The following is a 26,211-nucleotide window of genomic DNA, read 5'->3' on the forward strand; positions in this document are numbered from 1 at the left end:
TTCCTTCCTACGGTCGTGAGAAGTAGGCACAGAAGGTACATATATGTGCACACAGAAGCCAATGACGTCTCAAGTTCCCCAAATACTGCTTTAGACCAAATCTCCAGTCTTCCACCATCACGTAGCCACGCAGAACCCCAGTGGTTTTGCGATGAAGGGGACGTTCAGTAAGTGAAAGCTGATATTTGTGAAAGAGACGATTTTATACAAAATCCTTCATGAGGGAAAAGAAATATACATGACGGATGATATCAGCAAGGAGCTTGACCTTAACCTGGGAAAGAATATGTAGAAGGAGAGATTTTGCTGTAGTCCTTCTGGACAGAAACTCTTGGTTTAAATCTGTGAAGATACCTGGCTGGAACAGACTGCTTTCCACCTCATAAAATCCGTCTGTGTTTGTGTTTATACTGGCGACCTGCCATCCTGTTTGGGTAAACACCTACGCCTTCACGCCAATTCAAAGGTGGCTGTTGTGGTCCAGTGAACAGCACATAGATGAGGCAGGCAGAAAAGTCCGAATGCCCCATTAATTTCGACGCTCTGAGAAATGTGTAATGCTCATAGCATTTGACCTTCCTGGGGCACCTCGGAGATTTCAGGCAAAGAAAAGGAACCTCCATTTTGTAATCTGTTAGTTAACGCAAACCGAAAGGTTTCTATCAGCTATCTTGTGGCAATATCTGTCCGTTACCAAGCTTTCTGCATAAAGTAAACGCTACCCCAAAAGACTGTCCATCTAGAGGATGCTACCAGGGTTAGAGGCAAACAGGACGACTGTATTAAAATGCATGGAGTTGATCATGTTTGAGTACAAACGCATTTGTTCTCAGTTTCGGGAGGGTGACCAAAACTGAAGAAATGGCTGATCCACATGCCCAGATGTGTTAGACAAATGCAAACGTGTGTGCCTACAGCAACACCTATAGTCAGGGTGGGGGTTTCTCAGCAGCCCAGACGCAAGGGTCACCTCTAAGATCAGACAAGAGGCAGGTAGAGGGAAGCCAGATGTTGGAGGAGGCCCCACAGTGCGGGGCACTCCAGGAAATCTTCCAGGATAAAGGAGCAAAAGCCTTGGCAACAGGGCACCAGGCAGTTATCAAGGAGAAAATAAAATGCTGGCTATGCGGGCTCGGGCTATAACCCAAAGGAGAATGTGGGGTCAGCGATCCCCAATCAAACTCATTCCCTTGTGCCAGCTAGATTAGATCAGCAACATTGGAAGGGGTTGCTTCCAAGTGAGACCAGTGGGCAGGCAGACTTGATTTGGCCACATGGCAGCATCTGAGAGGAATGAAGAGTCTGGAAGCTGGCATCCACCCCCACTGCCAGGGGAAGCAGTATAAAACCTATCAGGAGCTAAATGCACATCCCTCACCAGGGAGAGAGAGCAAAGGCTCTATCAGGCAAGTAACAGGACCTCAAGTAAATGGACACACGAAACGTGTACCATGCCATCAACCAACACAATGAAATGCAAAGTGGAAAGGATAATGGCAGATGCCTCTTGAAGCGATGCTAGGAAATTTAATACAGGGAAGCGTATATCCCGCTTTCATAAAGAAGTGAATTCCTAACCTAGGGGATGGCCAACATTTTCTGCAAAGTGCCAAACACTGCACATAATGACTTTGCCGGTCGTCCGGTCTGGGTGACGACTGCTCGACTCTGGCATTGGAGCAGGACGGCAGCCACGGAAATACGTAAGAGAATGGGCTTGGCTGGGCGCCAGTAAAACTTGATGTACACACACATCAGGTGGGCCCCAATTGGTCTCTGCGCTGTGATTCGCTGGCCCATGTTTCCCTTGCTACACAGTAATAGCATCTTTCTTTTTAATGTTTTTTTATTCTTGAGAGAGAGAGACAGAGCATGAGTGGAGAGAGGGGCAGAGAGAGAGGGAGACACAGAATCCGAAGCAGGCTCCAGAGCCATCGGCACAGGGCCCGACACGGGGCTCGAACTCACAAACTGCGAGATCATGGCCTGAGCCCAAGTCTGATGCTCAACGTACTGAGCCACCCAGGCGCCCCTCACAGCATCACCATCTTATGGGAGATGAGACACTCAGCCCCCCAACACCCCAGACCTGTGGAAACAGAAGCTGTGTTTGTTACAAGACGCCCAAGAGAACATTAGAGAATGCACTGCGGTCTATCGTCTTATGCTCCGTCACCTTATAAGATTCAGGGGAAGTAAAGTTGCAATCTGTGTGTTGCACGCACTCACACACACACACACACACACACACACAATGTTTGCAAAGCACTGCTCCAACACTTGGTCATTAATGAGACTACCCTAAACATTGTTATGAAAGTCTCAAAGGGGAGAAAAAAACTAGAAGTCAACTCCCTAAGAAAAAGTACTAAAAGTCGGTAAAGAAGAATCATCTGTGTGGCCAACAGCGTGTCTCCAGTGAGCTGTGACGGAAAGGCAGGGTCCCCCTTCCACATCTTCCACGAATGTGATGTCCTGCACGACAGGACACCGTCACCATCAGGGTGATTCCTGCTGCCAGGCTCCCACCGCTCTGACATCGGGAGCAAGGAGGGGAAGGGTGTCCGAAGAAGTGAGCAGCAACCACACGTGCAAAGATCGAGAAGTGGGACAGCGGGGAGAAGGGCCACCAGACTGGATGTCCACACAGTCACACACATCTCTACGCCTGTGTCTACGCCTACTTCCATTTCAACATCTGTATCTCTACCATTGTGGACTGCAGGACCTTCAGAGAAGTCCCTCTCAAGGAACTTCACACCTGCCGGCCTTCTTCAGATGCACCAGAATGTTCTAGCTACACGGTTAACCACAACACACGTGATCGCCGGCCCCGAAACACTCCCTGCTCTGCATAACCCAGATAAGGGATCGCCTGCAGGACTCCCAGGAAAAAGGAGAACTGTACCTCTTACCATAAATTTTCATGACTCCTGTTCATAGGATTTACGGGCCAGAACTTAACTTGCACATCCCCAGACACGGAGCCATGGGCGGAAGAGGGAGAAATGCCGCAGAGTGAAAAAAATAAACAGCTATCGTGGTCGCAATTACTGAGTAAACTGTATTCCGCGTGGTCTGTTGAGACACATGAGCACTTCTCCTCCTGTTTCAAAAGGTTTGTTCCTGTGTGCTTGAAAATGTTTTTGTTTTTTTTTTTTTCCCTTTCATCATGCTCGGGAATCAGTTCCATTTGGATGGTTACTTAGAAGTGGAAACAAAGAGGAATCTTTTGGAACATGGAGAAAATAAAGGGTTGACCCTTCTGTTACGCAATCTTACAAGGAAAATGTGCATGTGAGCACCCGCACACACATATGCACATAAAATGTCATAATACTACACATTCCACGCGCCTAGGACAAGTAAGCTATCACAGCCATGCGATGAAGCAATAGTCACCTACCTGAACACTGTCATCCAGCTGATGGGTAAAAATTCCAGTAAGAAGAAAGAATCCTGGGGCGCCTGGGTGACTCGGTCAGTTGAGCGACCAACTTCGGCTCAGGTCACGATCTCAAGGTCTGTGAATTCGAGCCTCGCGTCGGGCTCGGTGCTGACAGCTCAGAGCCTGGAGCCTGCTTCTGACTTAGTGTCTCCCTCTCTCTCTGCATGTCCCCCGCTGATACGCTGTCTCTCTATAATAAATAAACATTGAAAACATTAAAAAAAAACCCAGTCCATCTCTCCTGTTGACGATTTCTTTTTTTTTATTTTTTAATTTTTTTTTTCCAACGTTTATTTTTGGGACAGAGAGAGACAGAGCATGAATGGGGGAGGGGCAGAGAGAGAGGGAGACACAGAATCGGAAACAGGCTCCAGGCTCTGACCCATCAGCCCAGAGCCTGACGCGGGACTTGAACTCACGGACCGCGAGATCGTGACCTGGCTGAAGTCGGACGCTTAACCGACTGCGCCACCCAGGCGCCCCTCCTGTTGACAATTTCTAACAAAACTAATGAACCTAACTCAACCAACACAGCAAACAGCAAAGTGAAAAATAAGGAAACTTGGTGCTATGTCCCCATCGAAATGCACACAAAAATACTTTAAAAAGCGAGATTTAATAAAAAAACGAGTGCATCTCTCTACAAATAACCTCAATCCTGTTGTGTTGAAGTCAAGTATGTAGTGAAAAGGGGGAAAAAGGAGAAAGGAAGACCTTACTACAGAATAGAATGAAGGCTGTAATTCCTGTGAAATGGTGAGCTGGACCCAGAACACATTCAAGTGTTTGGAGCTCTCCCAAACCCCACCTCTGCATCCCCATCACTTAATGCTTCTCTAAAGACACATCTTCAATTCTCATTCCTCTCTTGCTTCTCCAGGCTTCTCTTAGAGCAGCCACTGGAAAAAGGTCACTGATGCTTTCAACAGTTAGCCTGTTGTTGCTAAACTCTCTGGTCAAGGCACAGCACTGACCTTGTGGGACCCACAGCTATGTGATTATATCCCTGAATTCTGAGTGAGCGCAACGCCACCTGTCCAAAGCTTCACTGTTCCCAAGACTGTGCAATAATACCTTGCCACCCTTGCAAGAAATTCATCAAATACAGATGGATGGGGAAATCCCTAGGTGTCTTTTACTCTGTCTTGTGTTAAGCATCCTTGTTGCTTCTACTGGGTTTTCCCAATGTCCAGAATTCACTGCCTTACAATGCTGCCCACTATTTACTTAAAGAGAACGTGCCAGCTGAATGCTAGATTGGGTAATTCACAATAAAGCATATTAACTTAAAGATTTGCCCATTGAAGAATTATTTGCCTAGTAACATAATCCCTTAAGAATAAATGCCAGTAGTTAAATTTCAGGTGGTGAACAATGGGTGCTTCAAAGATTTCGAGGAATGATCTCAAGGTACACTAAAATGTTTAAACAAAAAAAAAGCCTTAGCTTTATTTTAGAGAATCAATTCAAGTTTCAATCAATGTTTGATTAAATCTGCATACACGTTTAAATCCTATTTTTGGGAAGAGATCAATGTGGAATAATTTAAGTGATTATTTTTATTTAAATATATGTAATAGATCTCTACACAAATGATAACTAAGATTTATGTCTTACCTGTACAGTTTAACTCAGAACACGTGAATGGATGGTGGTGAAAATTTAGAGGGAAAGGATATTATTGCTGATTTCCTACAGAAATAAGGTTTCACACCAACAAGCTACAGAAGCAACCACTAAAACTCCTGGATTATGAAAAAGAAAAGAAGAAAGGAAAGGAAAGGAAAGGAAAGGAAAGGAAAGGAAACAAAGGAAAGAAAAAATCCACCTAGATAGCTATGGTAAGGCCAACAGAACTTGGGTGTGGAATAAAATTGTACTATAAAGTAGCATCAATTATTAATAGCATTTTTTCATATTCTAGATGGAAATGCAATGCATTTTTCAAGAGGAGATGCTACAAATATATATCAGTAGTGGTCTCTGGTGGAATAAAATGTTTGCTAGCGATATACAGAAAATAGGTATGAAATGGACACCGTTAATGCATTTTGGGGCATTTATGTGTTATGTAATGGATGCCATTTTATATCCCACCTTATTGTGTTGGGGTTTAATTCAACTGAGTCCTGACCATTGCTAGGTAAGTGATGTTAGGCACGTTCCTCTGTCTGTTGGGGCCTGTTTCCCCCTACATAAAAGAAAAATAAGCTAAATTGGATAAATATGTGCATTTCAGAGCTCAGCCACAAGGTTCTTATCTACTCAAAAGAGAAGAACAAGACGTAGAAGATATGTCCGGTCCGGAAAATGGGTCGTCACAAATCCTCCAACCTTGCCTGCCATGAGGACCCTCGGTCCTTTCTTGAAGTCTGTCGTACGAAGAGCAGTTCCAGAGAACTCTCAGACAATTAACTGGACAAGCCGAGGAGGTGATTTAGTGTCTTTGTTTCCAAAGAGATTGAAGTAGATCAAGGTTGGAGTTAAGATTTTCTAGGCTTTTGCCAGCAACCTGCCTGAATCTCTTTGGTATGGGACCACAGCAGATTCCTGTTATGTGTCATTGGTGACATTTGGCTCAACAATGATAGATAGATGGTGGATGGATAGATAGATAAGATAGATAGATAGATAGATAGATAGATAGATAGATAGATAGATAGACAGACAGAATGGATGGATGGGTGGATGGATGGATGGATGGATGGATGGATGGATGGGTGGATGGGTGGATGGGTGGATGGATAGATAGGCAGATAATAGATGATAAACACAGTTGGTTGAGGATACATGGTAGGTGATAGATGGCAGATAGGTGAGAGAATACACCAAGTCAACCATGACAGTTTAGTATACAAAGTAACATACTTTCCAGCTTTACTGAGGTACAGTGGATGTACAATAATCCCCCCCCTTTTTTTTTAAATTTTTTAACGTTTATTTATTTTTGAGACAGAGAGAGACAGAGCATGAACGGGGGAGGGTCAGAGAGAGGGAGACACAGAATCCGAAACAGGCTCCAGGCTCCGAGCTGTCAGCACAGAGCCCGACGCGGGACTCGAACTCACGGACCGCGAGATCGTGACCCTAGCCGAAGTCGGACGCTTAACTGACCGAGCCACCCAGGCGCCCCAATCCCCCCCTTTTTAAAGTGTGTAAACTTCTGTTAATTGTATAATTGGGGGTAACTACTGCCACGATGAAGACATAAGAATGCTAACAAGTTCCTCTAGCCCTTTGTGGCCAACCCTTCCACATTACTCCCAGGCCCGGGCCAACATGGACAACATGGACAGTCCTGTAGCTTTGTCTTCTCTAGAATTTCATATAAATGGCAGCATGAGTGTAGGTAGACGTCGGTGCCTGACTCCTTTCAGTCAGCCTAGTTTCCAAAACTCATCTCTGTTGTTGCATTTACTAGTGCTATGTTCCTTTGATTAGTGAATAGTGTTCATTGTATAAATGGGTAAACAAAATATGTTTATGCATTCAGTTCTTGACGAACATATGGCTTGTTCCCAATTTTTTTATGTGTGCTATTTTGAATAAAAATACTATGAATTCATGGGCACATCTTGGGTAGACATATGTTGTCACGTTTGTGGTGGATACCTAGGATTGGCATTACACGGCCGTATGATTAATATGTGTTCATATTTGATACAGTCTGTTTTCCAAATGGGTAAAACATATTATAAATTGTTGATTTCTTGAAGTTTATATTTTTAACACTTGATTACAAATGTCAGCAAATAGTGCGGTTACTATTAAGGTTTGACTGGTCTAAGAAAAGTTTTAATTTATTTCTTTTTAAAATAAATTTTATTACCTGAGGGGTTATATGTTATATATATAACACATGGTTAGTCAAATGCTTAATGTAAGAAAAACTGTACACAAACATTTAATTTCTCCCAGGACCACAGAATTCTTCAGAACAGTTAATCCAGACTTCAGAGACTAATACTGCAAACATACATCTCCAATAGATGGCATATCCTAATTTACCACCTTATTATCTGTAAAAATTCAGCATATATCGAACAGACATTTCGAAGACAGATGGTTCTTAAAATTTATCCTATTTGATTTTAGATCACAGCGTGTGTGTCAAAAGAACACAAACTCAATAATCATCGCCTCTGGAGTTACTTTCTCTGTTCCATGCCCTTGAAGTGTGTAATAAATAATTTTCAAGAACGGATGACTAATTTTCCATGCACCAATTTCCTTTTCTCCAATTTTTCTCTGTGATGTTCGGATTCTTTTCATTCATCACAACAGTGAGTAAGACTCCCATAGACGGTTGGAAACCAGTGAGGAGGGACACAGTTGGTGTCTGAGATAATTTTTTAAAAAGGTGACAGTTTGCTCTGCAAGATAATTTAAGATGAAGAACCATTTTCTAAAATGTGTCCCTTTGCAGAAGGCAGAGTTCAGTGTTCTTCAAAATGATTCATTGATGAGACTCATTATTTGCCTTGTAGTATGACATCTTCATGGGGTACCAATTTATCGTGGGAGTGTTTGATGATAGATGACGGTGTGATGAGTTACACCGAGAAAGACGTTAAGCCCAACCTCAGCATGTTGTGTCAGTATTTGTTGATTCTGCTTTAGACTGCCCACGTGGTTACCTGTTTTCAGAGGTGGCCAAAAATATCCAGATGGATAATTACACGTTGAAGTACAACAGCCATGGTACATCTGCCTGTCAATCTATGGCCTCGGATGAAATTCAATGCCAGTGTTTTACGACGCTCCCGAAAGTGACCGTGATGATGCTTTCCTCTTTTGTAAGGCAAATTATATTCTGTTTATCATTCCTGATTGGACAAATTAAATCTAATTGAGTCTTCTTTAGTCAAGGAATGATTATTTTGTGCTTTCTACAGGAGCCGATTTTTCCCAGAGAAGCAAGGTCAATCTAAACAATTAAAAGAATTAGTGGCTGTACTGTTTGAATATGCAATTTCAAGTACTCGTTACAGAGTTTTCAATTTGAGAAATCCCCAATGATTAATTGTTGAAAAATATTCATGAGAACCTCAAGCTTCAAGGACAGAACATATTTCTTCATTAAAATAGGGCGAGAGAGAAATAAGGTTTACAAAATAACTACCCCATAAAATGTATTTTCGTGCTGTGCTCCTTGGCTTTGCTTTAAAAGAAAAAATCTCCTGGGCTTTTGAATATATGGGGACTTTCCACTTGAAATTTGTTTCGTTGTTTCTCTTATCAGTGGATGTTTAGTTGATGAAGATGTTAACTTGATCTATCTCCTCACCCAAGAACTGGCTTCTGATTCAGACAGTGGTTGGTATACCACTGGAACAGTACATGCTAGTAAAGAAAATGCAACCTTGTTGAATACATCCATTGACCTATATATTGGAGATTCGAAAAGTAGCCTTGTAGAAATCAATTATTTATGGTTTCTAAATCCATCCTTCAAGACTTAGGAAAGAATCCCCGGGTGTAGTTGAAACTTGTTTTCCCCTATTAAGACTTTAGCTTAAGGGCGCCTGGGTGGCTCGGTTAAGTGTCTGACTCTTGATTACAGCTCAAGTCATGATCTCATGGTTTGTGAGTTCAAGCCCTGCATCAGGCTCAGTGCTGACAGTGTGGAGCCTGCTTGGGATTCTCTCTCTCCCTCTCTGCCCCTCCTCCATTCAATTCTCCATTTCTGTCCCTCTCTCAAAATAAGTTGATAAACTTAAAAGAAAACAAGACCTGTAGCTTATTCACAGTGGTGAGCTGACAAAGCCATGGCCAGTATTGTTCTTAAAAAATTTTTTTAATGTTTATTTTTGAGAGAAAGAGTGCAAGTGGGGGAGGGGCAAAGAGAGGGAGACACAGAATCCGAAGCAGGCTCCAGGCTCCGAGCTGTCAGCACAGGGCCTGACGCGGGGCTTGAACCCACAAACCGTGAGATCATGACCTGAGCCGAAGTTGGACGCTTAACTGAGCCACCCAGATGCTCCAGGCATGGCCAATATTGTAAACAGAGTTGATGTTTTAAGAATTAATACGATTTATGCATGCTCAAAGTCCATATGGTTATCAGGAAAGCACAATTATCCACCCAGACAATTCAGAAAAAAACATGTTGATTTGTTTTAGGACAGGTTCAGGTTTTTAACATTGAATTTGGTAGTACCCTAATTGGGGGGAATTTACTTCACATTGATGAGATAAGTATAGAAGGATCCAGGACGCCACTTCATTAGTGCATTTTCAAACATGCAAAAAATACTGCATTAGCTGGAGTAAGTAGGCGGTATACTTACAGAATATACCCTGAATTCTAACTGGCTTTATGCAAGAAGGGTATATGTAACAAAGGTATATTTTTTGATATCAACGGACGTATCTGGTACACTGTCCCTTCTCTCTCTCTCTGCGTAGATACATAAGTAGGGTTATCTATGTGAATTTGAATACATCCTTATTTCCAATTATAAATTATTCTGTAATAATATGTAAACTCAAAACTTATATATACATATAATTATATATTATTTTAAATAATTTATAAATAGACACGCATATGTACTTTTATATTGATATATTTTATTTTTTTTTAATTTTTTAATGTTTATTTTTGAAGACAGGGAGAGAGATACAGAAAGCGAGTAGGGGGACGTACAGAGAGGGAGACACAGAACCCAAGGCAGGCTCCGGGCTCTGAGCTGTCAGCACAGAGCCTGACGCGGGGCTCAAACTCACGGACCGTGAGATCATGACCTGAGCCAAAGTGGGTGCTCAAGGGACTGAGCCACCCAGGAGTTCCTATAATGTTTATTTCAAATGTAGTTCATACATTAGTAACATTTCTCGTTCTGTATTCCTATTTTTATCAGTACCAAAGATTGTTTCTCCCTGAAATGGCTGATTCTTGCCAGTTAAACCTCCTTGTTTGGAGTCACAAGCCCATTATTTTTTAAAATGCAGCCACTGTTGTACTTTTGATAAACTCTTAATCTTTCCAAATTGCTGAAGATTCCTTTATTGATTTTTTTCCCCTCAGTGGAAATTATCTTCCCATTTTAAATTACATGGAAGTAGAATTGTGATGGGCAAATGCTATTTGATAATATTATGGCTCATATCATGGTCATACTTTAAAAATACACCAGGCTATAATCTTCAGTGTTATTTGACAATGCGCCTGTAAGAATCATTACACACCTCCACGAACGCCGACTGCTTATTAACACGATTCCGTATATTTCCCACACAGAATGGTCGACATAAATACACACTGTTAACATTTAAAGGATTCATCGTGACGTTAACTTTGTTTTGCTGTTTTGTTTTCTTACCGATGCATAGTTGGGTTTGCTGATAGCAACGTTTTTATGAAATACTGTCTATCTCTCGACACCACACCCATTCCTGGGGAGTTAGCCCGCGTACTAGGACCTGAACGAATCCTCCCTTGGGGTGCCTGGGTGGCTCAGTCGGTTAAGTGTCCGACTTCCGCTCAGGTCATGATCTCACAGTCTGTGAGTTTGAGCCCCGCGTCAGGCTCTGTGCTGACAGCTCAGATCCTGGAGCCTGCTTTGGATTCCGTGTCTTTCTCTCTCTCTCTCTCTGCCCCTCCCCTGCTCATGTTCTGTCTCTGTCTCAAAAATAAATAAAAACATTTAAAAAATTAAAAAAAAATAAGAATCCTCACTTGGGTTTGGATTCTGGATGGGGCTAATGGAAGCCAGACAGCTGTGAAGGATGCATGGTTGAACTCAGCCTTTCTGGTTACCACAGACATGAAGGGGACACATATGACGATATATAATATATATAAGATATAAAATGTAATGTAATATAGTATTACACTATATTTATGTACTTTATATGTTGTAATATATATAATTCCAGTCCTTGCTGGTGGTTTCCATGGGGGCAGTGCTGTGGTCTGCCTGGATGTTTCTCCTGCCCACGTCATTTCTGCCATATCCGTATCACTCTCGGAAGCTCTTCCAAATTCTATTAATTAAGGGCTTCCGCACTAATGAATCCATTTCTGTTTAAACCAGCTGGAAGACATCTCCTTTGAAAAAGCTGATCCTGTAATAGGAGGCTGATCCTCCTAGCTTTAATTAGTGGTTCGGTTAATGATGTTGCTTGTGCGCTCTGGGACGCAAGCATTCCCAAGGAGGCCCAGAACATCTCCAAGGCACGGGAAACCTTTTCCCAGGCGCCTACTCCTTCGCGGCCGTGACGTCGTCTGTCCTTGATTTATGTCTGTTTATTTACACATGTTTAGGAAAGTGCCACCTTCAATGTAAGAGACAGGTCGCAGAGTACAATTTGGAAATGAGGGAATTAGTCCAAAGAAACACACATTCATCTCAAGGGTACTAATTAAAGGCAGCCTGATTTTAAAACCTGTTTTGGTGCATGTTTTCACAATTTTTGAACTGAATTTCAAGCCAGTGGATGAATGCTTACAACTTGAAATGAAGCCCCAACCTCTCATTATATCTTTGGATTCTTTCAACAGCAATCACTCGTAACACCTGGGGGCACGTCCACATTAAATTCGTTTTGCATCTTTTCGGGTAGTTTTCATTTCATATTTTTTCTTCTTTGCTCCATGTTGTACGGATCTGCAGTTACTACTAAAATTTCCCCAAGATAATACTCCCAGGTACCTTGTAATTCCGGCATCCTTCTCTGTCAAGAACTGTGACTGTCTACTTTTACATGTGGTTTGCCAAACTCAAAACAAAACCCGGTATATTGATCACAGGCACCTGGTGGCTCAGTCGGTTAAGACTCTAACTTCATCTCAGGTCATGATCTCACGGTTCGTGGGTTGGAGCCCCACGTGGGGCTCTGTGCTGACAGCTTAGAGCCTGGAACCTGCTTCAGATTCTGTGGTTCCCTCTCTCTCTGTCCCTGCCCACCCCTCGCTCTCTCTCTCTGAACAATAAAGGAACATTTAAAAAAAGAAAGAATATGAAGACTTGTGACCTCGAGGAACGTCCCATGAGATGCACAAACAACAGGGTCTTCCTGGATTAGCTTTTCCAGCATCAATAATATTCATCACCCACGGGGAATTTAGGTCCAAATCCAACCTCTGCTTTCTTTCTCTTTTCTCTCTTTTTTTTTTTTTTGACCATGCGTGAGTCAGGGAAGGGCAGAAGGAGAGAGACAGAGATCACCTTAAACACACTCCATGTGTGCTCAGTGCAGAGCCCAACGTGGGGTTCAATGCCATGACTGTGAGATCATGACCGGAGACGAAATCAAGAGATGGACGCTCAACCGACCGAGCCACCCAGGCGACCCAACCTCTGGTATCCTTAACCTGCGCATGTAGAGAAGCGAGATATTAAAGACTCAAGACATCCAGGAATCTACCAAACAGAAATAACGTTGCCCTGGTGTCTTTACATCTTCTGTGTATGGAGAGAAATCATTGAAACATGGGAGATCATACATAACTTGCAAGTCTGTGTTCGCTCATTTAATATGGTTTCTTATTTCTTTCCCAAATCTTTCCGTATCCTGAGATGTGTAAAAAGAGCTTTTTACCAAGAAACTTGCAAAATGAAGGCGGGCTCAGCTATGTCAATGAGGAAGGTAGAATATGTGATGACTGCAGTGTCAGGGGGTGGGCATTTTCCTGCCTGCAGATGACGTAACATGACCTGGGTTTTAGATGTCTCCACGACACTAAACTACAAAGGGCATATTATTTTGTTTTGATCTTGGAAACGTCTAGATGGTTAGACGTTGGTAGCTATCCATTTCACTGGGATTTTTCTTGGGATTCAGTGGCTACCTGGGCTTTTTCCTTCCTTCAGATTCTCCACAAGCTCATCCAGAAGCAAAGGATCCCATCAGGAAGGAAATGCTTTCCAATCTCTGATATGCTTGCCAACATTTGTTTTCCTTCCTCCCTCCCTTCCTTCCTCCCTTCTGTCATCCATCCATCATATCTATCTTTCCCTCCTTCCTTCCCTCCCTCCCTTCTCTCTCCTTTCTTCCTCCCTTCCTATCATCCATCCATCATATCTATCTTTCCTTCCTTTCTTCCTTTCCCCTTCCTTCTTCCCTCCTTCCTTCCTTCCTCTGTTCCTTTCATTCATCCATCCTATCTGTTTTTCCTTCCTTCCTACCTCCCTTCTTCACCCCTTCCTTCCATCCATGCATATCTATCTTTTCTTCCTTCCTCCTTTCCCCCTTCCCTCCTTCCTCCCTCCCTCCTTCCTTCCTTCCTTCCTTCCTTCCTTCCTTCCTTCCTTCCTTCCTAGTACAGCCATCGTAGTGGGTGTGACATGGTATAAATGGACCTGGGAAGCACTGTGCCCAGAGAAAGAAGCCAGACAGGGCACCACACAGTGTTGGACGACATTTATATGAAAGTCCAAAATATGCAAATCCATAGAGACAGAATGTAGATTCGAGGCTACCCGGGGCTGGGGAGGGCATGGAAGTAACTTCCAATGGCGTACGGCTTTCTTAGTGGGAAGTGAAAATGCTCTGCAACTAGACAGAGGTGATGGTTGTACAACCCTGTGAATGCTCTAAAGGCCAAAGAGGTATACATCTGAAAATGGTTAGAATGGTAAACATTATATTGTGTGCATTTCATCACAATGAGAAGCTACAAGAATACACCTAGTAATGTGTAGGACTGTTGAATTGTTATACCATACACCTGAAATGAATATAACACGGTGTGTTAGTTATACTTGAACTTTTAAAATAAATAAAAATTTTAAAAATCGTAAATGAAATAAACGTTAACAGCACTTGCACCCTACCTGAAAGGTAGCCAGAACAGCCTTCTGTGGTGTATTAAAGTTTCATGTGGCTGCTTTTAAACAATTACAGTGTTGCTAGCTTAAAACAATAAATTGATTTTCCCACAATTCTGGGATCCAGGCGGGCAGGGCTGCTGAGATCCAGGCGAGGCCGTGCTCTGTCTAGAGCCTCCAGGGGAGGGTCCTTCCTGCCTCCTCCAGCTTCTGTGGCTCCAGGCATCCCTGGGTTTGTAGCCATGTCCCTGCCATCTTCGAATCTCTCTGGCTACTGTGCCCGGAGAGTTCCCCAGTTTCAAGATGTTTCATCATATCTGCAAAGTCCCTTTTGCCATGTAAGAGAACTTATCAAGAGATTCTGGCGAATAGGATCTTTGGGGTTGCCTTCAGCTTACTACTCCCATGTTGAGTGTTCTCTCTTGTTGTGCCAACTATTCAAACCAACTTTCCATCTGCACATGCCTTCCTGGAAATTTATATATATTAGCATCGGGAAAAAGTCCAAAGAATAAACACAGCAGTAGATAGATCTCTTTGACATCCTATCTCCATTTCCTTTGGGTACATATACACCCAGAAGAGGAACTGCTGGCAGACTTAATTTGTGTTTTTTTTATTTTTAGAGGAATTTCCACAGCATTTCCCCTACAATGGCAACTATACTATGACAGGAAGATGGATAGGCGGATAGACAAATGGTAGACAATAGACAGACAGTCATGATGCCTAGCTAGATGGATTGATAGATAATAGGTACACTTGATGGTTGGCTGGATAGATGGATGGATGGAGAGATAGATAGATAGATAGATAGATAGATAGATAGATATAGCTATGATGAATGGATGGATGGATAGATAGATGGATTGATAGATGGATAGATAGATAGATATGATGGATGGATGCATAGATACATATGATATGATAGATATATAGATAGATGATATGATACATACGTATAATAGAGAGATAATACATAGATAGATATCTTGGATAGATAGATACATATGATGGATGGATGGATGGATGGATAGATAGATATGATGGATGGATGCATAGATAGATACATATGATATGATAGATAGATATATAGATAGATGATATGATACATACATATAATAGAGAGATGATAGATAGATAGATAGATAGATAGATAGATAGATAGATAATAGATAGCTATGATTGATGGATGGATGGATGGATGGATGCAGGCATGGATGGATGGACTGATAGATGGATAGACAGATAGATATGATGGATGGATGCATGGATGGATGGATGGATGGATTGATACATGGATAGACAGATATGATGGATGGATGGATGGATGGATGGATAGATAGATAGATAGATAGATATGATGGATGGATAGATAGATATCATAGATAGATAAATATAATAGATATCATATATAGATATATATGATGGATAGATACATACAATATAGATGATAGATAGATAGATATCATAGATAGATATGATGGATGGATAGATACATATAATAGATGATAGATGTCACAGATAGATATGATGGATGGATAGACATCATAGAACAGATGTCATATGATATGATGGATAGATGGATGTATAGACAGATGATAGATAGATAGATAGATAGATAGATAGATAGACATGATATGATGGATAGATAGGACAGATTGGATGGATGGATGGATTAATAGAGACATACCCAATTAACATGCTGTACACCTTAAACTTACTTATGTTATATGTCAAACACAGTCAAGAAAAAACAATAGAAACCTTAAAATTAAATTAAAACCAAAAACCAGACACACAGAGCACTTTCCATGTAAACCTCCTCGAAGGCCAATTCATCAGCAAAAAAAAAACAAAAAAACAAAAAAAAACAAAAACAAAAACAAAAACAAAACAAAACAAAACAAAACAAAACAAAACAAAACAAAACAAAAAAACCCTATTAGTTTTCCAGTGCTCCCTATCCTCCAAGTATGTAAAGGAAGCTAGCTAGGAAGCTGAAAGCATCTCGAGATCGATTGCCGATTTGCATGCTCACGATCCGCATCTTTGGGTTATGGTCTGTGCCTTGGGGTTTCTACGAACAGGAGGTCAGACCTGGCTGCCTTTATAATGATGTGCATGGAGGTTCCGTCTACCAGAGACTAAGAAAATTAATGTAAATGATTTCAGTCTTCTGCGCGGTGGTTCATGGGACTCAGCTGAATAATTCAACTGTGAGCAGCTGGAAACGTGGGACCTGGGCTTTCTATTTTTCCAAAGTCGCTCTGACTGAGTCTCATGCATTTCAGGTTGTTCCAGAGAATAGAAAGGGAGCCTTGAAGCGACACTCTGTCATCGTCCTGCATGTGTCACAGTTTCCACTGGAGTTTTTTCCTCCCCTTCCAGGTGAAATGAGCCATGCGGTGTCTATTTCAAACCTTTTATGAAAAAGCATCATCTTTATACTCAAGGTTAAGTAGGACAAGAAGTCTTAAAACATTTTAGGGGAGCCTGCATGGCTCAGTTGGTTAAGCCTCTGCCTTCGGCTCAGGCCACGATAGCACGGTCCATGAGTTCGAGCCCCGTGTCGGGCTCTGGGCTGATGGCTCAGAGCCTAGAGCCTGCTTCTGATTCTGTGTCTCCCTCTCTCTCTGCCCCTCCCCTGCTCCTACTCTCTCTGTCTCTCTCTCAAAAATACATAAACATTAAAAACTTAAAAAACATTTAAAACTTGCCTTTGGTAAGGATTGGTCAAATTTCATTTTCCACCCATCAGAACATGTCTGAAATGAGGGAATGTGTATGAATCATTGTTCCAGTACCTCAAGAAGAAACCCAAGGGACTTCAACAAATTCATTCCATTTAACGTCTCAGATATGTTCCTATCCCTTTATTCTCTCCTGATTCTTATTATTTTCCGAACATTGATGGCACAGCTAGTGGCAGGGAGCAGGAAAAACGCCTATCTGTAGACCTATAAGGTAATTTCAGGATTTTCCAAGGGCAAGTGTTTACATCAGAAAGAATGTCCGGCAGGTGTTATAAAATCTTGCAAAGGTGCGTCTATGAAATTGCAACTTCTGCTAGTAACATTTTAACCTGGCAAGGTCTTCCTGTCTGTGCAGTACCCAAGGGGAAGGCTGGTTAAGTTGGATTTTCACCAGATTTTTTGGCAATGGATCTGTGGCTTTAATAGATAGTATGTTTTGGAAGGGACGAAACTCCTTCTTGCTCACGGTTGATTATCCCAGTGTGTTAGATGTATGATGTGCTCGGTCACTGTGTACGTCAGACTGCGTCTGCATAATTCCCACCCTCCCGTGGGCCTGATGTAACAATGCAGGCGACTGGAAATGGCAATTTACAACAGACTACAGATTTTAAGACACTTTGTACATTCGCTATTTCATTTAATCTGCCCACAAACTCCTTTGAACTGGTATTGCTTTGTGTTTGGAAACTCTGGGGATCAGGCAGGAAAAGAATTCTTCCTGACCCCCAAGGTCCCATGAGAATCAGACTAAAGAAGCACTAATTTGATGTCATTTATTTATTTATTTACACCGGCAGGAGGCAGTCTGCGGGCTGACTTTTATAAATTCCTGTACTGATTAGTAGTTGTTGGATGTTTCGTTTAATTATTCTCTCCCTTTGTTTTCTTATCTATACATTACCTGAGTAACTAAGGTAATTTAATGTTCATTTTTATTTTATTTTATTTTTAATTTACAAAATGCTTATTTAGGTTTGAAAGACAGAGAAAGAGGGGAGGGGCAGAGAGAGAGGAAGACACAGAATCTGAAGCAGGCTCCAGGCTCTGAGCTGTCAGCACTGAGCCCGACAGAGGGCTCCAACTCACAAACCAAACCATGAGATCATAACTTGAGCAAAAGTCACATGCTTAACTCACTGAGCCACCCAGACACCCCACAGGCAATAACCCCTTTAAGCAAACAGAACAGGAACAAACTTGAACAGGGACTGTCCTCATAGCAAGCAGCTGTAATTCATGGCAGGTGCTAGAAATGTTTTTAGGTTAGCTCCTGCTCCAATGAAGTTTGCACGGTTGCTTTCAATGGCAACATTGTGACGGGACATCTGACCATGTAGCATGTAACCCCTCAGTTCGCATGTGGGCGTCCTTCTCAGCTAAGCCATGCAGTCTGGAAACGCTGCCTGGGGCCTCTACACCTCGCTGCACACTGGAATCACCAGGAAGCACTTAAAAGTACACAGGCCTACATATTGCCCTCAGAGGCTTTTATTTTATTGCTTTGAAATGCAGTAGTGAAAATGTGATACTTGAAAGGTTCCAGGGGATTCTAGTATATAGGAATGTCCAACAACCGGTGTTTTATGCATTCCTAGCCAAGAAATTTGGATCAGCACCCATGATGACCTTTGCATGCATAAATATAGTTTTACATACATATACTGCTATATATGTATGTGTATATATATATATGTATATATATACATACATATGGTCTCATAAATATATACTTTATATATTTATATATAGCTTTATATGTTTATATATAGTTTAACATCTATATTTACTATAAATATATACAACATGTATTAAATACAATATATATTAGAATATCAATGTACCACATATATTTACATAATATATATACAGATTTATCCTTATATTTGTGAATATGCAAAATGTAACTATCTTTAACACAGGCATCGTGCATGAGGCTTCGTCTGACACCAGTGTGCATGTTAATACGCACGGTGATGGAAAGAGCTCTAAGGATAGCCCAGAACAGGTGTAGAATAACCCAGGGGTCACCGCCAGGGGCCTGCAGTTCCGGAGAGCGGCCAGCAGGTGGCGATGTTGATTTGAGCGCTGAGGACCCACCGCTTGGAGGTTGCCTTCAGGGACAGAAGTTTTTCTTAAAACCTGGCATCTCCCCGCGACCCCCTCAAGGGCTCGGCTTTGTTTTAACTACACCTGCAGCTGCCGAGGCCCGGAGAGCGTCGATTATGCATAATTAGCGTTCCTACCTGATGTGCTGAAACCACACTTTGTTCAGTGTTTCTGTCCAAGCCATATTAACGCGTGTATGTATTTGTTCTCTGCAATCGAAAAACAGATATATGGTGCACTCTTTCCAGACAGATGTTTGATTACGGATGTCGGTTCCAGAACAGGCTCGTGCTGCAAGAGGAAACCAAAGGAGGGAGCAAGGGAAGACACGTTCCCCTCGGGGGGTGGCACAGAGCAAGAAAACAAAACAAAACAAACAAACGAGTCGAACGCGGAATTTGAATTCAGCCGAAGGGACATGCATTGAGCCTAATTAAGTTAATAGACCCTGCAGTGGGTAGCACAGAAGATTTTCACCCACCAGAGACGAACCCAATCTGTAGACAAAACTGGGTCCCTCACAGCCGGGAAGACGTAACATAACTGAGAATATTTACGGAGCATGGATGCAGCTTCCACGTACTGTGACGTGATCGTAGGCAGCATGCTAACTCATCGTGGCTCTGGCTTTCCTGCACGCACAGCATGACAGGCATCACACCTTTCCCTCCCTGGTTCATTCATTCACTCATTCAGTCATTCGCTCAAGGTATGCTGAACATCTAAATAAGGCTGGGCCCTACAGAGACAAAAGCACATAGCTTCCAGTTCCTTCTATACATTTATTTATTTACTTACTTACTTATGAGAGAGAGAGAGAGAGACAGAGCACGAGTGGGGGGAGGGGCAGAGAGAGAAGGAGACACGCAATCGGAAGCAGGCTCCAGGCTCTGAGCCGTCAGCACAGAGCCGGATGCAGGGCTCGAACTCACAAACCGTGAGATCATGGCCTGCGCTGAAGTCGGAGGCTTAACCGACTGAGCCATCCAGGCACCCTAAGTTCCTTCTACAAGTTGTCCTTGTATTGGGGCGCCCGGGTGGCTCGGTTGGTTGACTGTCCGACTTCGGCTCAGGTCATGATCTCACGGTTCATGGGTTCGAGCCCCATGTCGGGCTCTGTGCTGACAGCTTGGAGCCTGGAGCCTGCTTTGGATTCTGTGTCTCCTTCTCTCTCTCTCTCTCAAAACATAAATAAACATGAAAAAAAATAAAACTTGTTCTTGTACCTTCCATGTTGGTCCTACAGCGAATTACATAGAAGGTAACCTCTGCTTCTCCTGTTGATACAAATTACCGATACGTGGCAGGTACTCAAGACTGTTGAGGTCTTGGAAAGAGCAGGAAAGATTGATAACCGGCCACAGAGAGAGAATGTGGAGACGTGAGAAGCGAGTGCGACGCAATATCCTATACGGGATTCTGGAACTGAAGGGCTGGGGAGGTTACTGGAAAAAGTAACAGCGTCTGGAAAGTGTGTGCAGTTTCATCATGATATACCCATGGCCGTTCCGTAGTTTTGACAAACATACCACAGATAATTAGTGGCATAATAATAATCATGGGGAGGGGCACTAGATGAGGGATCTACAAGGATTCTATAAACTATGACAAACCTTGTGTAAATCTGAAATTATTTCAAGATAAAAGAGTGTATTGTTTTAAGTTTATTTATTTATTAATTGAGAGAGAGAGAGAGAGAGAGAGAGGGAGAGAGAGAGGGAGGGAGGGAGGAAGGGAAAATGAGTGGGGGAGGGGCAGACAGAGGGAGACACAGAATCCAAAGCAGGCTCCAGGCTCTGAGCCATCAGCACAGAGCCTGATGCGGGGCTCAAACCCACAAACCGTGAGATTGTGACCTGAGCTGAAGTCAGACGCTTAACCAACTGAGCCACCCAGGCGCCCAAAAGTCTATTTTTAAAACTCAGTAACAATAGTAATAATAATAATAATCCCAATCCAATACACCAAATAAACAATTTAGAAATATTTGGACACATAATCTGAACAGATATTACACAGAAGATGATATTCAGCTAATAAGTGCTTGAAAAGAAAACCCAACATCTTTAGTCATTAGGCAAATGTGATTTAAAACTATAACAGTGGGGTGCCTGGGTGGCTCAGTCAGTTGAGTGTCTGTCCGACTCTTAATTTCGGCTCAGGTCTTGAATCCCAGCGTTGTGGGACTGAGCCCTGGCACCTGCCTCCATGCTGATCATGGAGACTGCTTTACATTCTCTCTCCATCATCCCCTCTCCCCTGCTCGCTCTCTCTTTAAAATAAAAAAAATAAAAATAAAACTATAACCATAGGGACATGCTACTACCTACTGATGAGAATGTCTAAAGTATAATCAGTTTAAAAAATACCAGTAACAGTATGGATAGGGAGTATGGAGACTATCATGTTACCTGGGGCTGGTGGGAATACAGAACGGCACAGCCACTCTGGAAAATAGTCTGGTGGCTTCTCGTATCCCTAAACCTGCAATTGTCACATGAGCCAGAAATCCCCCTCCTAGGAATTTACCTAAGGGAAATAAAAAGCTTATGCTCATTCACAAACCTGTCAATGAGCAGTGTTTGTCATGGCTTCAAGTGTAATCATGAAAACTAGTGGAAACAGTCCAGATGTCCTTTGTCGGATGACGGACAGGCCGATTGGAGCACGTCTACAAAATGGAACTGAGTCGAGCAATAAAAAAGAGCTGAAGCACTCATACATGGAACAGCCTGGTTGAGCCTCAAATGTGTTCATCTCAGTGTAAGAAGCCAGCCTCCATACCATGCATTCTGTTTGATCCCTTCATAGAACATTCTGGAAAAGACCTCAAGAGTGCTCATCTAAGTGCAAGAAGCCAGACTCATATCATGCATTCTGTTTGATCCCTTCATAGAACATTCTGGAAAAGACCTCAAAAGTGTTCATGTTAAGTGGAAGAAGCCAGCCTCATACCAGGCATTCTGTTTGGTCCCTTCATAGAACATTCTGGGAAAGTCGTCAAACGTGTATCGCTAAGCACAAGAAGTCAGCTTCCATACCAAGCATTCTGTTTGGCCCCTTCATAGAACATTCTGGAAAAGACCTCAGGTGTGTTCATCTAAGCGCAAGAAGCCACTCTCCATGCCATGCATTGTTTGCACCCTTCATAGAATGTTCTGGAAAAGACCTCAGATGTATTCACTTACATGCAAAAAGTCAGCATCCACACCATGCATTTCATTTGATCCCTTCATAGAATGTTCTGGAAAAGAGCTCAGATGTGTTCATCTAAGTGCAAGAGGCCAGTCCCCATGCCATGCATTCCATTTGATCCCTCCATAGAATGTTCTGGAAAAGACTTCAAATGTGTTCATCTAAGTGCAAGAAGCCAACCTCCATACCATGCATTGTATTTCTTCCATTCATAGAATGTTCTGGAAAAGACCTCAGATGTGTTCATCTAAGTGCAAGAAGCCAACCTCCATACCATGCATTGTATTTCTTCCATTCATAGAATGTTCTGGAAAAGACCTCAGATGTGTTCATCTAAGTGCAAGAAGCTAGTCTCAATACCTTGCATATTTGATCCATTTATAGGACATGCTGGAAAAGACACTGTAAGGACAGAAACAGACTAGTGGGTCCTGGGTCTGAACCTGAGACGAGGTGTTGGCTACAAAGTCGAACAAGGTGATTAGGGCTTGAGGCGTTATGACCTATTGTATGTTGTCAGCCTGACAACGGTGTGTTTTCATCTAAACTCTCAGGGCCCCACAAGAAAAAGTGAGTTTTCCTCTCCATACTCAGAACAACCATTATGGAAATCATCCTCGTAAGAAAAGGTGGGGACTTTGCCACAATCACAGCACATCCGGGACTGTTTCCGGCACCAACGAGGGAAATGTGAAGCCACCGACGGGCACGCAGCCTCAGTCGCTTGCCCCCGAAGAGCCTGAACACGGATTCTAACCCAGGTCAGAGCAGCTCCAAGATCTGAGCCTGTGCAAGCACGTCTTCACAGCTCGGGCTGCCCGGCACGTGTAAAGCCTCGAGGGAAGGATATGGGAGGCAGCGAGGTCAAGAGGGGACAGGCGGTGTGTGTCATAACTCACGTGGAAAAGGGCAGTGAACTCCTACCGGTTTCCCCAATCCCTGAAAACAGTCACACAACAGCTCTTTTGCTAAAGTGAGTCAGGTGTGAGAGCTACCGACACTCACATGCTGAGTGACACAATTTTCACTCAGAAAAAGGGCAACTAATCAGCAGTAATTCCACAATCTGGGGGGGATTTCAGACTACCGGTGCCAGTGACAATCAGAAACGCAGTCCCACGCTTCCTGAAAATGCACATACCTCAGACGGTACCTGCGGATTTGGGATGGACGTTCTTACGTTCTTGAGATGGCCGTTCAAGTAAACTGAGCCCCAATGCAACACTTTAAGAGATGCCATTGGTCTTCAAAATGTTACAGGATCGTTAAATTTTTTAATTTTTTAAAGTTTATTTATTTATTATTTTGAGACAGAGAGAAGATCCCACCAGGGTCCATATTGTCAGCGCAGAGTCCGACACAGGGCTCGAACTCACAAACCACGAGATCATGAGCGAAGCCAAAGTTGGATGCTGAACCGACTGAGCCACCCAGGCACCCCACAGTTTTTAATTTTTTTGAAAAAATGTTGATTTATTTTGAAAGAGAGAGAGAGTGAGTGGGAGGGGGGTGTGGAGAGAGAATCCCAAGCAGCCTCTGCACTGTCAGCACAGAGCTCAATGCGGGGCTTGAACTCATGACCTGTGAGATCATGACCTGAGCTGACATCAAGAGTCAGACGCTTAACTGACTGAGCCACCCAGGTGCCCCCAGACCGTCCTACTCTTAAAATCAATTCTCCTGGCCTTTCAGCTTGTGGGGAAAACAAAAACAAAAACAAAAACAAACACAAAAACAAAGGCAACAACCAGTCTTTTTATTTCCATCAGATTCTTATTTTGAACTTGGTTTAAATTTGTGGCTCAACAAAACCCAAAAGCCAAGGCAATTCTCTCTGTAATAAGTGTTATGGGATTTGGTTTCCCATAAAGAAGCTAGTACTTATGTGAAGGTGGATTAAAAAGAATTAGAAAAATTTTAAACATCATTGAAAGATGCCTTCAAGGCCCCAAAAGGACTCAAGTTCAAGATTAAGAGCTGGGACCCATTCATACACGCGTATGTTGTTGAACGTGATTCACTCAAACGTGAAAGAGGAAAGTTTCTGTCATTTTCAAAAACAGTGCCCCAAATTAACCATAGTTTAAAAAGTATAGGTGTTGTTTCTCACCACAAGCCTGTCTGTGGATTTTAAAGCATTTCCAGGAGCGCCTGGGTGGCTCAGTCGGCTAAGCGTCTGGGTTGGTTTTGGCTCAGGTGACGATCTCACGGTTCGTGAATTCAAGCCACACATTAGGCTCTTTGCTGTCAACATGGAGCCTGTTTGAGATCCTCTGTTTCCCTCTCTCTCCGCCCCTTCCATGCTGGCTCTGTCCCTCAAAAGTAAATAGGCACTAAAAGAATTTTTTTAAGCCTTATATTAAATTTCCGACTCATGATGTCAGGAGTCCTCCTATCACTCATGGTCTTTTGAGTTATACTTAAGTTCATTGCGTGCTGTTAAATTCTCCAATATTTGTAACGCTTTTGTCCCTAATCATCTTACACAGAATGAGTTGGTTGCTGTATTTGTATCTCCTCTGTGAGGTCCTCAACAACATGACAATCCCGCTGTCCTTGGAAACCCATGTTTGATAGGAAAGTGCCAAGGACTCGTTCGAAACTCAGTTCTGCAACCGCACTGTGCGTCCCCAGAGCGAAGTTGATGGCACATGTTACGGGTCCTCAAGCGAATGGAGGGCTTTGGTCAGTAGGGGGTATGAGCACCAGTGACCCACAGGTTATGACACAACAAAGGGAAATGTCATCATCAGTAGAAGGCACGCTGACTGGGTGGCCCCGTCTCAGACACACCACACTCACTACACGTTTAGGATTGGTGTGCATTCGTTCTTGTCATCTGAGTCCCGATTTCCAGAGAAGCTTCGATGGTGGATGACAGTCCCGTTTGATCCAGGGGACATTTATGAAGCCTTCCTGTGACGAATCAGGTCAAACGGGCGATGGGCACTGAGGACGGCACTTGTTGGCATGAGCCCTGGCTGTTCCACGTAAGAGTTGAATCACTGGGTTGCACTCCTGAAGCCAAGACTACACTGGATAGAAGTATTAACTAACTTGAATTTAAAAGAGAAAAAGGGTCAAGCCCATGTTTCTTGTACCATTTTTTCAAAACACTTCACTAAAGCCTAAATTACTTCTCCCACGTGCTACATGTAAGGAGATACCTCGGGCTCCCAGGAGTAGCAAACATCTTCAAAGTCACAGATACTCTTTGAGCTCGGTTTCTGTCCCAAACTCCAGGATGTTTTCCAAACTTCCGCAAGCCAGCGTGGAAACGAGAGAGGTTTTGGCTCAAGTCGCGGTCTTCCAAATATTTTTGTCGCGGTGCACAGTGACCCTGTTTTGAATGCTTTCTGTGAGTTCGGCTTATTTGAATTCCTAAGCTTTCAAAAGATCATGTTCCTCGGGATTCCATTTATAATCCACTGTGATAGTTCTTCATGCTTAACAGAATACAAATTTTTCTTTTTTATTTTAAGAAACACAATCACAGAAAATAAAACAAGAATGATGTAGTTCTGGGAGCCCCCATGTAGCAGCAATACATTGAAGCGTGGTGGGAGCCAAGTCGGACATTCAACTCATGAAGCCACCAGGGAGTCTGCTTGGGATGCTCTCTCTCCCTCTCTCTGCCTTTCCACTCCCCTCAAGGTAAACAAATAAACATTTTTAAAAAAAGATCAGAGAGGTCAGGAGAATTCAGTTCACTGCCGTCAGCACAGAGCCTGCTTTGGATCCTCTGTGCCCCTCTCTCTGCCCTTCACCAACTTGTGCTCTCCTCCAAATAAATAAATATTAAAAAACAAATCGTTCCATGAGCCAGCCCTTATCCTTATGGAAAATCTGTCCCCGTGCGTCACCAAGTGAGCATTTTCCTGAATCTCTCCGGTGGACTCACATCCATGTGAATCCAGGTCTCTGCTCA

At 42.9% G+C, this 26,211-nt stretch overlaps 1 long non-coding RNA gene across 4 annotated transcripts in view; it reads right to left on the reverse strand.

Annotated features, from left to right (window-relative positions):
* LOC123383337 overlaps positions 1–26,211 on the reverse strand; it is a 275,231-nt gene that overhangs the window by 104,628 nt on the left and 144,392 nt on the right. For all 4 annotated transcript variants that reach the window (XR_006592928.1, XR_006592927.1, XR_006592930.1 and 1 more), the window contains exon 3: positions 3,407–3,638. This is a non-coding gene — a long non-coding RNA (uncharacterized LOC123383337). The remainder of the gene's footprint in view (positions 1–3,406; positions 3,639–26,211) is intronic.

Source organism: Felis catus, chromosome X (assembly GCF_018350175.1).
Source record: "Felis catus isolate Fca126 chromosome X, F.catus_Fca126_mat1.0, whole genome shotgun sequence".
Taxonomy (NCBI): domain Eukaryota; kingdom Metazoa; phylum Chordata; class Mammalia; order Carnivora; family Felidae; genus Felis; species Felis catus.